Here is a 13853-nt window from a genome sequence, read left to right as displayed (position 1 = left end):
GGGTTCTTAACCAGGGGTCCATGACTTTGAACTGAAATTCAAAAAAACAGTATTCATGCGGGGACGTGTTGGTGCAGGTGTGATATATTTATTTTTATTTATTTATTTATTTTTATTAGCACATTCTTTTTTTTTTTTATTTCTCTCCCCTCTCCCCCCCTCCAGAGCCAGTTGTCTGTTCTCTGTGTCTATTTGCTGTGTGTTCTTTGTCCGCTTCTGTTGTTGTCAGCGGCATGGGAATCTGTGTTTCTTTTTTTGTTGCGTCATCTTGCTGTGTCAGCTCTCCATGTGTGCGGTGCCATTCTTGGGCAGGCTGCACTTTCTTTTGCGCTGGGTGGCTCTCTTTACGGAGCGCACTCCTTGTGTGTGGGGCTCCCCTACATGGGGGACACCCCTGTGTGGCACGGCACTCCTTGCGCACATCAGCACTGTGCATGGGCCAGCTCCACATGGGTCAAGGAGGCCCGGGGTTTGAACCACGGACCTCCCATGTGGTAGATGAACGCCCTAACCACTGGGCCAAGTCCGCTTCCCAATATTTATTAAATAACACACAGTATCGTGAGGACTTATAAGGGGTCCATGGTTTTTACCTGACTGGCAAAGGGGTCCATGGAACAAAAAAGGCTAAGACCCCCTGGACTATAGGATGAAAAGGCCCTTTGCTGAGGGGGACACGCCCTTTGAGAAGTGACTGCAGCAGCCTCCTCCCTGCCCCCCATGGGCACTCCCTTCCCATCCATCCCTGCCTCGTGAGTCACCCCCAGATCCACCTCTGCCACTTGGAGCTGCTTCTGAATGGCAGAATTTCAGAACTGGGTTCCACCTTAAGATTTTCATCTTCTCTGAATTGCAGCCCCCTTTTCCCCTGAAAGCCCAAACTAAGTTACGTATAACTCCAAGTGCCTGAGGCCCCGGGTAAAAGAGAGGAGCCAAACAGACACGAGCCTTTGCGCAGATATTATCATAAAAAACAATCATCAAGGAAAACAAAGCTGTTTCATTAAATACCAAAAGTTCGAATCGGGGCTACCTGACGGTTGTGTTCTTTTCATTTATCCAACAAAGTGGCGTCTGACATGTCCTGCAGGGAAGCTGGCCTGTCAGCATTTGGTTTCCTTTATATCTGAGCAATTCTGCTTCATCCAGAGAAATATTTCCAAATGGTAACGGTTTGTGTGTACGTGTGCTCTGAAAACTTTTAAGTATACTTTCTTTTTTTAAAGATTTAATTTTTTATTTATTTCTCTCCCCTTCCCCCCACCCCCTGCCCCCCAGTTGTCTGCTCTCTGTGCCCATTTGCTGTGTTTTTCTGTGTCCGCTTGTATTCTTGTCATGCACCGGGAATCTGTGTCTCTTTTTGTTGCGTCATCTTGCTGCGTCAGCTCTCCGTGTACGCAGCACCATTCCTGGGCAGGCTTTGCTTTTTTCGCATAGGGCGGCTCTCCTTACGGGGGGGGGGGGGGCGCACTCCTTGCGTGTGGGGCTCCCCCACGCGGGGGACACCCCTGCGTGGCAGGGCACTCCTTGCGCGCATCAGCGCTGCGCATGGGCCAGCTCATCACATGGGTCAGGAGGCCCTGGGTTTGAACCCTGGACCTCCCATGTGGTAGGCGGACGCCCAATCTGTTGAGCCAAATCTGCTTTCCTTTATGTATACTTTGGACATAATATACATTTGAGAAACATACAACACTTAAGTGAATCATCACGACGAGAAATGCCGCAGCATCCCCGGCATCCAGGAACAGAAGGTGGTCCAAAGAGGCCCTCCTCGAGCCCCTGCCAATCTCTCCAGGCCCTCCCCCTCCCCGTCCCGGGCACCGGCCACCGGCCAGCCTGACTTCAGGCACCACGTTCAGGCTTGCCTTGTTGCTGCACTTTCTATAGATGGGATGACGCTGAGGTTATTCGGTATCTGGTTTGGGTTTCTGAGATCCGGCCTGTCTTCTTTCTCATTGCCGTAGAGTGTTCCACTGTGTGAACACAGCACCATCTCGCGTGGTGATGGTCTTTTTAACCGCGTGCCTGATCACGGGAACACATTCAACTCAGTGGGCCTAGGGACTGGGTTTGGCCCACAGATGAGTTTCGTGCCATCCACTTAGTTTCCGTTTTGTTTTCATCGGCTCTGCTGCTGTTGAAGCTGATACCTGGCTTCTCTTGGGGATCTGCCGTCGCAGGGCCTGCATCTCCTCACGCCAGCTGGAGCCGAGTCGTGGCTGCCCCTTCTCAGTGCCCGCAGTCCATTTCCATTTTGCCGTCATTCCCACCACTCCCTGTTACACCGTGACCAGAGCCATCTCGCTCATCGACGCTGTCTACCTGGCCCTGCACACACCTGTTATGCACTCCAGCTTTCATTCAGCAGAGGTGGCCAGAAATGCTTTCTTCTGAGAATCGACACGTTGGGTTGACCTGGCAGCCCACATTGGAACATGAGCTGTACATTACATAAACTTTGTAATGTACATCGAGTGTTCAAATAATTTATTACTCCCATTATTACCATTTAAAAATGTGTTAAAAATATATTTAAATGTACAGAGAAAGTAAATCCTGGCTCTGCAACTCAAGAGCTGTGTGAGCTCAGGCAATTAGAGAACCTCTCTGTGCTACTGTACTAAGGCTATTATTGATAATGTTTACCTCAATGTATTCCTAGGAAGATTAAATGAGTGGATACTTGCAAAGTCATTGGAACAGTGCCTGGCACATAATAAGTGTTCAATTATGTTAGCTAGTTATTATTTTTTAAAATTATTATGGGCAGGCTGAGCATCTGACCTGCTAGGGTGATCAACCATCCCAGTTTCCCTGGGACTCAGGGGATTTGGGGACACAGGACTTTTAGAGCTAAAGTTGGGAATATCCTGGCAAACCAGGATGAGTTGGTCACCCTAGGCCTGCCTGACAGTTTCTATTTCTTACTGTAAATTTAGACTGGCCGTTTAACTTTATTAAATAAAATATGAAGTTTCATTTTGCAAATATTTGAACAAGTTGTGGAGCTCCTAAAGCATCTCTTAGGAGATAGTTTTGCAAAGCACTAATCTCATATGGAGAAGATTTTACAGATTGGGCAACTGAGGCTAAGGGGAGCAAAGCAGCCCCATGCTAGTGGTGCTGAGATCAGCTCAGTGATAGGTTGCCTCGAAGGGAAGGCATCGCAGAACTTTACAAAATAAAGGACAGAGAGAAAGACACAAGAGAGGAAATAAAGGTGGGACCAGGGGACTCACAGCTTCTGAAACTGAGAACCCCGACCCTAGTTTCCACCTCGTATTTATTGGGAAACTACCGAGCAGCAGTTTGCTATCAGAACTGCAGCATCATCCACAATAAGGAACAACCGCAACATCTAAAAGAGAACAGGTGTAACATTTACAATAAGGCACAGGTAATTATTTTCCCACAAGTGGCCCCCGCCTCAGTGCTTCTCATCACTTCCTCGACAGAGCTGGTTGAGCCTGTTTGTTTTGTCCTAACCCTGGGCTAAGTAACATACTAGGCGCTTCCCATTAACTGTATCCTCACAATCATTTCAGGCCGTGGGTTCTACTATTATACCCGTTTTAGAGGTGAGAAGTTGGTTCTTGCTTTTTGTCTGATCCACCCCCCCCCCCATATCCCTGGGACTCTCATCCACTCACTGTTCATTCTGTAAACACTTGCCTGAGTGAGTTTTTCTTTGAATCTCTGCCACAGGGAAACACGCAGATTTCCTGGGGTCTATCTACCGCTAAGTCCAGCCCCCCGGCTTCTGCAGCCTGAAGGATTTTTTGGTTCAGTTGGCAAATGTCTGCTGCTCTCTACTCCCCGGGCTATGACGTGAATGGCACAAAGAGCCTGCCCTCAAGGCGCGAGCCTGGCGAGGAACCCAGCTCACTAGGGCCTCCCCCGCTGGGCTGCAAGGGGCTGAGGGCAAAGACTGGGTGTTTCCATCTCTATGTCACTAAGAGGAGGGCTACAGCAGGTGTGTCTCGAGGAGCTCACGGCACAGCGCAGAGAGGGCAGCGGGAGCCCAGAGCCCCCAGCCACCAACTGTCAGGGTCCAGGCGGGCACAGCTGGCACCTCGAAGGGTTAAACGAGGGTTTCTCAATCTCTAATCTAGAAGATGCTGATATACGGGCCGGGTGGTTTTCTGCTGTGGGCCGTCCCGTGCCTGGAAGCATGTTTAGCCGCATCCTTGGCCTCTACCCACGAGATGCCTGTAACACCCAAAATCGTAACAACCAACAACGTCCTCATTGTCAAATGTCCCCGGGGGGGGGTGCCCCCAGTGGAGAACCACTGGCTAAACCGAGGTGAGTTTATTGAAGGGACTATGTCTATCTTTACAGAGCTGTGGGCAGCTGAAGGGAACCCACCGCGAGGGGGTTGGCACCCAGGGGCTGGCGGCAGTGGGGAGCTGTTAGCACTCCCCGGCCTGAAGGGGTGAGGGACGGCAGTGCTGCTGGACCCGGAGACAGCTGGAGCCGAGCCAGGCCGGGACAGGCGGTGAGGCCACGACAGGAGCAGCCCCTGCCCAAATCAAGACAAAACAGGAAGGGCTGGGTGGTGTGAGCCCCCGCTTCTCCCTCACCCACCCTTTCATTTCTGCTGATTCCTTCCTTCGACTGAATCTAACAGGAGTCAGAAGGCTGGATGACCGGGTTCTTAATCCGTGGGGCCTTCTGGGGCCCTGAGCAGGGCAGACAGGTGGGGAATGGGGGGTGCGCTCGTGCAGGGGGTGGGCAAACGGGGAAAAACCATCTCAGGGAGGCGGGCACAGGCCATTGGAGGGTTGGAGGATGCGTGAGAGATGGAAAAACCCAGGAAAGATTATTTCCACTAAGGAACAGCGGGTACAAAGGCACAGAGTTACAACAGGGCCTGGCTTGCTTTATTGTTTATTTAATTGTGGTTGTTTGTTTGATCATCTCGGTTCCACGTATTCTTGGTGAAAAAAATGAATCCAAAAGGTACAAAAGGGCATAAAATGGGAAAGCAGGTCTTCCTCCCAGCCCCCCACGCCCCAACCCCAGGCACTCTGCTCTCTTCCCCGGAGGCCAACTTTCTTTCCCATCTCTTTTATAGCCTTCCAGGAAGAGCCGATTCAAATGCATGATGTGAGTTGCTTAAACTGATTTGATTTAATTACACTGGTATTTATTGACTCCCTACTGTGTGCAAAGAAATGAGCCAAGAGCTCTGGCCTTGGACTGTAAGTCCAACTCTCCCACCAAAGACTTTAGGCAAGAAACATGACAAAACAGAGGCGCCCACGAAACCTTGGGGTGGCTCTGGAGACCACATGCTGTCTCCTTGGAGACGGTGGTTTCTGTCTCCAAAGACCAGCTCTTGTCTTAGTGGCCAGAACAGGTGCCTAAGAAGGGAATGCTAGAGCCTGGCCCGAGACACTAGACGGGGAGCTGAGTTGGGAGGTTGGGTCCCACCAACTGGGTAGGACGTGGCCAGGCTCAGACACTCCCTGACTAGCCCCAGCTGGTGCTGTAGCCCTTGGGGGAGGGTTTGCTGCAGCTACAGGGAGCCCCACAACCTACTTGAGACCTTGCCAGGGCTTGGAAGCAAAATCTGAGGCCCCAGATGCCTGAAGAGAATTCCAGAAGCCAGAGCAAACCAGGACCAGACAAAAACAGAACCCTTCCTTACCTCCTCTGCTCTCCCTACTCTAACCTCCTCGTTTTCTCAGGACCCAGTTCTTTCCTGACCATGGCTGTGTGTTGAGCTCCTAGGGCCAACGTGGCTAGCTGACTGCCTCCCTGAGCGGATGCTGACTGTGCATCTGCTCTCATCCCCAAGGCCGCTTTGCAGGGAAGGTGCTGCTTATCCCCGCTTTGCAAACATGGAAACTGAGGCTAGGAAAGGTGGGATGAGGGGCAGTGTTGCGGGTGGGGATGGGCTCATAAATGCGTGGTGACATCAGCGGGCCTTTTGTGTTGAAGAGGTAAGGAACGTCAAGCATCTTAGAATCCTGAAATCCAGGAGTCCTGGGCTCACAGGCTGCCTCTCTGCTCCCGGCCCCGCCCCCTCCATGCGTTCACCACACCGCGGATGAAACGTCTCAGCTCGTCTCCCATCCTTTCAGGCCTCTTCTTCTCTCACCTGGAGTCTGGCTCTGGCCTCCTCTCTGGTCTCTCTCCCTTCCAGATCTCCTGCCACACGGCATCCAGAGGCATCTTTTCAAAACACTAGGCTGGCCCGGTCACTCCCCCCCTTAAAACCCTTCACTGGCTTCCCTTTGCCCTCAGGATAAAGGTCAAACTCCTTGACATGGTTTACTGGTCCCCTGTCATCTGGTCACACAGCCTTGCCTCCTCCACCCCGCCCCTCTCATCTCATTTCCCACCCCCAACTCTACACCAACTCCTTCTGACCTGGGTTTCACTCCCCAGATGTGCCATGTGCGCATTTCTCTCACCCCTGGACCTTTGCACCTGCTGGTACCTCAGCTCGGAACGCAGTCCGCACCAGTGCCCCCTCCTCTGGTTGAGATGCTCTTTCCTCTCTCAACACAGACACCGCCTCCTCTGGGAAGTCCTCTCTACTCACACCCCTCCAAATGAGCCTGGGTCGGTGCCGCATCCTCCCCGAGCTCCTGGGTGTACCTGCATTACAGAGCTCGCTGGTGAGAATGTCCCAGGGGGCTGGCCTGTCTCCCCATCAGCCCCCAAGCCACAGGAGGGCAGAAACGGGGGTCATCTTTTCTCTGCTCCCAGCACTGTGTCCCACAAAAAGGAGTTGCTGAACAAAGACCCGTGGTGATAAATGCATCATAAAATGGTAGATCACAGAATCGAAAATCTTAGAATTGTGGATCTGATGAAACAGAAGCCTAGACTTTGGCAGTATCAGAACCACTGAAAATGGAGAATCCCAGAAGCTTAGAATTCTTGTCCAGGCATCTTGTCCAAGGCTGTTCGGGGATTGGGGGAGCCTCAAGTGTGCCTTTCTCTACTCTTTAATTTATAGTTTTACAATTATTTATACAAATGTGATACTATATTTGTGTCCTGCCAATATGTATTTTTATAATGTGTCCTTTAATAATGTTTCTTGTGCGCTTAATTTATTTATTCTTCAATATTTATTGAGCACCTACTCTGTGCCAGGCAACTGCACCAGCTATCTATGGCTACATATACAAACTACTCCAAAACATAGCTACTCAGAATACCACATCTGTGTTATCTCAGTCTGTGGGCCAGGGATTCAGGCTCAGCCGAATGGTTTTGGCTCAGGGTCTCTCACGAGGATGTGGCTGGGGCTGCCGGCAGCTGAAGGCTTGACTGCGGCTGGAGGATCCCCCTCCAATTTGGCGCGTTCACCCAGCTGGCAGGCAGAGGAAGGTCTCAGCCTCTCCACGTGGATCTCGCTGCAGGGTTGCTCAAGTGTCCTTACGACCCGGCTGTTGGCTTCTCCGGAGCCACCTGTGTCTTGCTTACCAGGGCTATTGCACGGTAACGGCAGATTTAAATAGTTGCAACAGAGCCTGGAAGGCCTGCAAAGCCTCAGCTATTTAGCTGGGTTGGTCGGGGATAGCCTCTCCAAGAGGGGACATTTGAGCAGAGAACCAAATGCTTAGGAGGCAGCCGCAGGAAGAGCTGGGAAAGAGTGCACCAGACAAAGCCAGCATCAGGGCAAAACAAGACTGTGAAATGGGAAGAACTTCAGTGTGCTGAGGATGAAGAAGGCCAAGGGGACTGGAAAGGAAAGACCAAGGGGAAGAGTAGAAGGAGACATTTGGAAACTGACGAGCAGCCGGACTATTCAGGGCCTGGGGGCCCTGGTGAGGAGTTTGAATTTTGTTCTAAGAAGGATGGGAAGGGAAGTAGATGTAACTCAAGAAGCTGGGCACCTGCCTACCACATGGGAGGTCCCGGGTTTGGTTCCCAATGTCTCCTAAGGAAGACAAGAAAGGCAGTGGGCTGACACGAGAGGCTGGCACACCAAGCTGACACAACAAGATGACACAATGACGAGACACAACAAGGAGACACAATGAGAGACACAACAAGCAGGGAGTGGATGTGGCTCGAGTGATTGGGTGCCTCCCTTCCACATGGGGGGTCCAGGGTTAGGTTCCCAGTACCTCTTAAAAAGAAGATGAGGGAAACGGACTTTGGCCCAGTGGTTAGGGCGTCCGTCTACCATATGGGAGGTCCGCGGTTCAAACCCCGGGCCTCCTTGACCCGTGTGGAGCTGGCCATGCGCAGTGCTGATGCGCGCAAGGAGTGCCTTGCCACGCAAGGGTGTCCCCCGCGTGGGGGAGTCCCACGCGCAAGGAGTGCGCCCATGAGGAAAGCCCAGCGTGAAAAGAAAGTGCAGCCTGCCCAGGAATGGCGCCGCCCACACTTCCCGTGCCGCTGACGACAACAGAAGCGGACAAAGAAACAAGACGCAGCAAATAGACATCAAGAACAGACAACCAGGGGAGGGGGGGAAATTAAATAAACAAATAAATCTTTAAAAAAAAAAAGAAGAAGATGAGCAGACACAGAGAGCAGACAGCGCAAACAACAAGGGGGGGTGGGGGCAGGAATAAATAAATAAAGTAAATCTTAAAAAAAAAAAAAAAGAAGGACGGGAAGTCATTTGATGGTGCTAGCAAAGGGAGGTAGGATCTGATGGGAAGGGAGACACTCCAAGTGTAGTTTGACCCCATTCTCCGAGCATGCTGTGCCAATCCCACCTCCCTGAGCACAGCTGTCCCAGAACTTGGTCGCAGCAGGCCCCAGGTAAAGACCTTTCGCACTCTCCCTTGACTATGTGTGGAGGACTTGGCAATCCTTCTTTCCAGGAAGTCCTTTCCTGTGACCTAGCCTGAGTCCCTTGCTCTCCTTTCTCTGCCTACCCCTTCTGGATCTAGGAAACGTGTGCATTGGAAAGAGCCCTGGATTTTGAGCCCTGGATTTCAGACCCTGCCCTGCCACGGACCCAACCTATGACCTTGAGCAAGTCAGGCAACCTCCCTGAGCCTCAGTTTCCTCATCTGTAAAATGAGGTGAGAATCTAGTCTCCTTAGTCCAAGACCAGGTGATTATAGGTGGGGTTGTTCTGGGAGCATACCCCCACAGTCCCTGGAGGAGCCCAAAGGGCATGAGAAGGTGCAGGTTGGGGTGGACTTGGCCAGACTGGGGTCACTGGCTTGGGTGGAAACAGGGGTGGCTGATCCATTGGGCAGAAGGCTTCCTGCAACCCCTCCCCTGCTTGATTTAAACAACTGGGCAGCTCACTGCCTCCCAGAGCCCCTTGGGATGGCAGACCTGTGGTTGTCTGGCTGGAGGGAGATTCCTTAGAGGGAGATTCCTTAGAGGACCTGGGGTCTGGTCCATGTCCAGATGGGCATATTCGAATGAGTTGTCAGAGAACTCTAATTGCACCAACTATTTCTCCTCTGCCCTCTGTGCGCTCAGGTTCCTCGGTCTCTGAAAGGGGGAAAACAAAACCCAAGATGCTTCGATTGCAAGAGGTACTCGTGTTTTATGTACCACTAAGAAAAAAAAAAACCACTGCCAATTAAATTATTACATAGTGCTTTCTTCTCAGAATTTTAATTTTATATTTATTGAACTCTGAAAATTATTTAGATGCAGTTTTTTTTTCATTTATGTATCACTCTTGTGCATATATAAAGGAAAATATAACTGAAATAAATCAGTTAAGGAGTTCCTAAAACTTCTTCACAGTCAGCATTCAGCTGGTCTAAACCATCTTTCCATTCAGAATCTTTAGGGTCCTTATTTTTTCACACAATATTGTCCTCCAGACCATTAACAGTTTTGACAATTCAGCATTTCTTAAGAGAATGCTCCACCACTGCCTCTGGGATTTTTCTTCCAAGCCACCTACTCCAATTCTGCAGGTTTTGAACCTGGGTTCCAGCTTTTACCAGAAAATGTCAGTGGGAGGTTTTCAAGAATCACCAGGACTCATGTTCCTGTCCCAAACGGTTCTTAAATGGTTTATGATGAAATGCAAGGGGGGTACCGTTGTCCGGTCAGGCCACCGAAAATAAGGAGCAAATCCAACTTGTCAGGAAACCACCTGATCTGACCACGTACCAACGGCAATTGGAAGATACCATCGATCTGAAAACATACCCTAATTTCAGAGATATTGTGATCTCATTAAAAAGGTGCCTCGTAGAATTTTCAAAATACAGTGATAATCGCTGTCATGCTCGGGCAAGCATGAAATGAGGCAAGTCTGTGGTGGGCCCTGGCCACCGGCCCCCAAGTGCCCGGCTTAGCGGCGGCCGCTCCCCAGCCATTGCTCAACGGTCCCCTATCTCCCCTCGGCCGGGCATCGCCCTCGCCCGCGCAGGGCCAGCTCAGGTTTATGGCAACAATCGCTGCCCCTGCCAGACGTGATCTCAAAGCCATAAAGGCTTTTACGGTTTCATTCTCCCCCTGAGATAAGACTGGAGAGCGCTTCCCAAGGCCGGGGAGCAATTTCAGAGCTGGGGGGGAAGGGCTGGGAGTTGCACAAGGCAGGAAATGGAACAAGTTTTATGGCCCCAACTTCTCTAAAAATACCACGTTCTCATATCCTCAGCTTGAACCTGTTGGCGGAAACTCAGCACCTGGAGGGCGATGGCATTCGTTTGTTCATTCATTCATTCATTCAACAGGCAAGCTTGCGCGAGGCACCCCAGCCTGGATTTTCTCACTTGGCCGCTCTTATGCTCTCCGGAGATCCTGGGAAAAGGCGCCTGCCTGCATCTGTAAAGCAAGGACAGCTAATTCAACTGACCTCACAACATTGCTGAGGCCACGACACAGCACATAGTAGGCCCTCAGCAAACATGGCTTGAATCCCTTTTCCTCGCTGTCTACATCAGGATTACTTTTCTTTTGCTTTTTTTTTTAAAGATTTATTTTCCCCGCTCCCCTTCCCTTCTCCCTTCCCCAGCCCTGCTGTTTTTGATGTCTGTGTGATCTTCTGCATGTTTCTCTTTTTTGTCTTCTCATTTTTTCTGCTGTAGGATTCACCAGGATTCAATCCTGGGGACCTCTGATGTGGAGAGAGGTTTCCCATCAGTTGCACACTTCAGTTCCTGGTCTCTGCTGCACTTCACCTTGACTCTCCCCTTCGTCTCTTTTTGTTGCGTCATCATCTTGCTGCATGACTCACTTGCGCGGGCACTGACTCACTGTGTGGGCACTCGGCTTGCCGCGGGGGCACTGGCCCACCACAGGGCCCTCGGCTCACCACGCAGGCACTCGGCTCGCCACGCAGGCACTCATGCGGGCACTCAGCTCACCATGCAGGCACATGCGCGGGCACTCGGCTTACCATGTGGGCACTGGCTTGCCTTGCAGGCACGCTTTCTCTTCTTCTTTTTCACCAGGAGACCCCAGGGATCGAACCTGGGTCCCCCCATATGGTAGGCGGAAGCCCTATCGCTTGAGCCACATCTGCTTCCCCTTACTTTTCCTTTGCTGTCCCCTTTCCCTCTCTCCAGCCTCTGTGGTGACGTGACCTGGTTAGGTCCTCACCTGCATCTCCTCACTATCTACACTCCCTCTAAAATGAGCTCAAGTGACTATCTGGCGCCTGCCCCTCCCCCCATACTTAAAACAAAACTAAGGTATAATTTCCATGCACTAAAATTCACCCTTTTTAACACACAGTTTTGCAAGTTTTGACAAATGTATATAATAATGTAACTACCACCACAGTCAAGATACGGAACCTTTCCGTCCCCCAAACCCCCCTCCCCTGGGCCCCTTTGTACTCAACACCCTCATCCCAGTCCCATCCACGGCAACCACAGACCTGCTTTCTGTCACTATCGTTCTGTCCTTTTCAAGTTCATCATCTCACTGGAATTGTACAGCTTGTAGCCTTTGGGGCCTCCCTCGTTTCACTCTGAATTATGCATTGAGAGTCATGTTGCATTGTCAGTAGTTTGCTCCTTGAGTGGTATTTCCATTGGGCTCTTAACCACATCTCTGCTTATGGCTTGGATTTTTTATCTCCAACCCTGACTTCCCCCTAAGCTCTGGACTTGTGTGTTCCATTGCCTCCTTAGACGTTTAATTGTCATTCCCAATGGAACTCTTTGTTTTCTGACCCAAACGCACAGCTCCTCCAGTCCCCCCCATTTCAACAAATGGTACTGTCGACCCCACAGTTATTCCTCCTCTTTCCTTCATGCATCCAAGCCATTCGAAAGGCCTTCAGGTGCCACCTCCGAAGCATCCCAACCTGATCACCCGTCTCACCACCACCACCAGGATGAGTTTGCTGTTGCTGCATAACAAATCACTACGAACTTGAGGACTTAAAAAGACACCTGTCTGTAATCTCACAATTCTGTAGGTCAGAAGTCTGGGCATAATAGTGTGACCGGCTTCTTCCAGGCGCTAAGGCAGCTGAAATCAAGGTGTCAGGGGTGCTTCGTTCTTATCTAAAGACTCTGGCGGAAGATCTATTTCCAGGTTGTTGGCAGAATTCAGTTGCCGACAGGGTACGGCTATGTCACCATTTCCTTGCTGCTTGTCATCCAGCTGACCCTCTCAGCACCAAGAGAACCCCCACATTCCTTTCCATTTGGTCTCCCCACCTGCAAAGCCAGCAACAGAGAATCTCCCTTGCATTGCATCCCTATTGTGCTTTCAATCTCATTTGCCAAAAAGAGCCCAGTTCCTTAAAAAAAAAAATATATATATATATATATATATATATATATATATAAAAGACAAGTTGTGAGTTTACAAAACAATATGCATGATGTGCAGAATTCCCATACATCACCCCTTCACCAACCTTACATGTTGTGGAACATTTGTTACAGATGATGAAAAAACATCTTCAGACTCTGATCACTAACTATGGTCCATAGCTTACATTTGGTATATTTTTTTCTATACACCCCCTATTAATTACCATTACTGGTATTGTACATTTGTTACAGTTCATGAGAGAACTCTGATAGTTGTACTGTTCACCACACTCCATCTTCCACCTCATGGTTCACTGTGTTCTACAGTCCCGTGCCGTGTACATTCTCCCCAGAGTGTACACTCAGTGGCTCTCATGTTCATCACAGAGTTGTGCAGTCATCACAGGTTCAGCAAACCTTTAAACATTTCCTTAACCCAAAAGAAAAATATCCCCCTATTATTGACCCTTAGCATTGACATAGTGCCTTCTTTGACACTGAACCAAAAATATTACAATATTGCTGTTAACTGTAGTCCATAAGTTACCTCATTTGTATTTTCCCCATGCATCACCATATTCTTACCACCTTGTAATAGTGATGTACATTTGTTCCAGTTCATAGAAGAACATTCTTGTATTTGTACTATTATCCACTATCCTCATCCACCTCCAGGTTCACTGTTAGTCAGTCCCTAGATTATTCTCTAGCTTTCTTTCAATTGACATTTAGTTCCTAGACTACCTCTTTCAGCCACAATCCCATTTATAAACCAGCTGTGCTAGTTATACTCACTATAATGTGTTACCATCAACTCTATCTATTTCCACACTTCTATAGTCAAGCTGAATAAAAATTCTATATACATTAAGCATCAGTACCTCCTTTTAGCCCTCATCCTATTTCCTAGTAACTGATACTGTAGGTTTTAACTCCAAGTATTTATTCTTTGTATTTAGTTAATATTAGTGAGACCATACAATATTTTTCCTTTTGTGTCTGGCTTATTTCAATGAGCATAATGTCCTCAAGTTTCATCCACATTGTCGTATGTGTCCCGATTTCATTTCTTCTTATAGCAGCATATAATTCCATTGTATGTATATACCACTTTTTATTTATCCATTTATCGGTTGTGTCCATCATTCATTGTGATGGACACAATTGCCAAAAGTTGTT

The 13853-nt window shown here is 49.5% G+C and overlaps 2 long non-coding RNA genes across 2 annotated transcripts; one reads left to right on the top strand and one right to left on the bottom strand.

Moving 5' to 3' along the window:
• Nucleotides 1-3877: 3877 nt before the first annotated feature.
• On the top strand, nucleotides 3878-9540 carry LOC131275786 (uncharacterized). The gene is made up of 3 exons (XR_009183239.2): nucleotides 3878-4308; nucleotides 8874-9008; nucleotides 9421-9540. It is a non-coding gene; the product is annotated as an uncharacterized lncRNA (long non-coding RNA).
• Nucleotides 3967-6343, bottom strand: LOC131275787 (uncharacterized). Its single transcript, XR_011647337.1, has 2 exons — nucleotides 6110-6343; nucleotides 3967-4525 (listed from the first exon to the last, which is right to left on the bottom strand). It is a non-coding gene; the product is annotated as an uncharacterized lncRNA (long non-coding RNA).
• Nucleotides 9541-13853: the final 4313 nt, after the last annotated feature.

Source organism: Dasypus novemcinctus, chromosome 24 (assembly GCF_030445035.2).
Source record: "Dasypus novemcinctus isolate mDasNov1 chromosome 24, mDasNov1.1.hap2, whole genome shotgun sequence".
Classification (NCBI taxonomy): domain Eukaryota; kingdom Metazoa; phylum Chordata; class Mammalia; order Cingulata; family Dasypodidae; genus Dasypus; species Dasypus novemcinctus.
The sequence above is the reverse complement of the archived record's forward strand: the minus strand, read 5'-3'. Positions and strand labels throughout refer to the sequence as shown.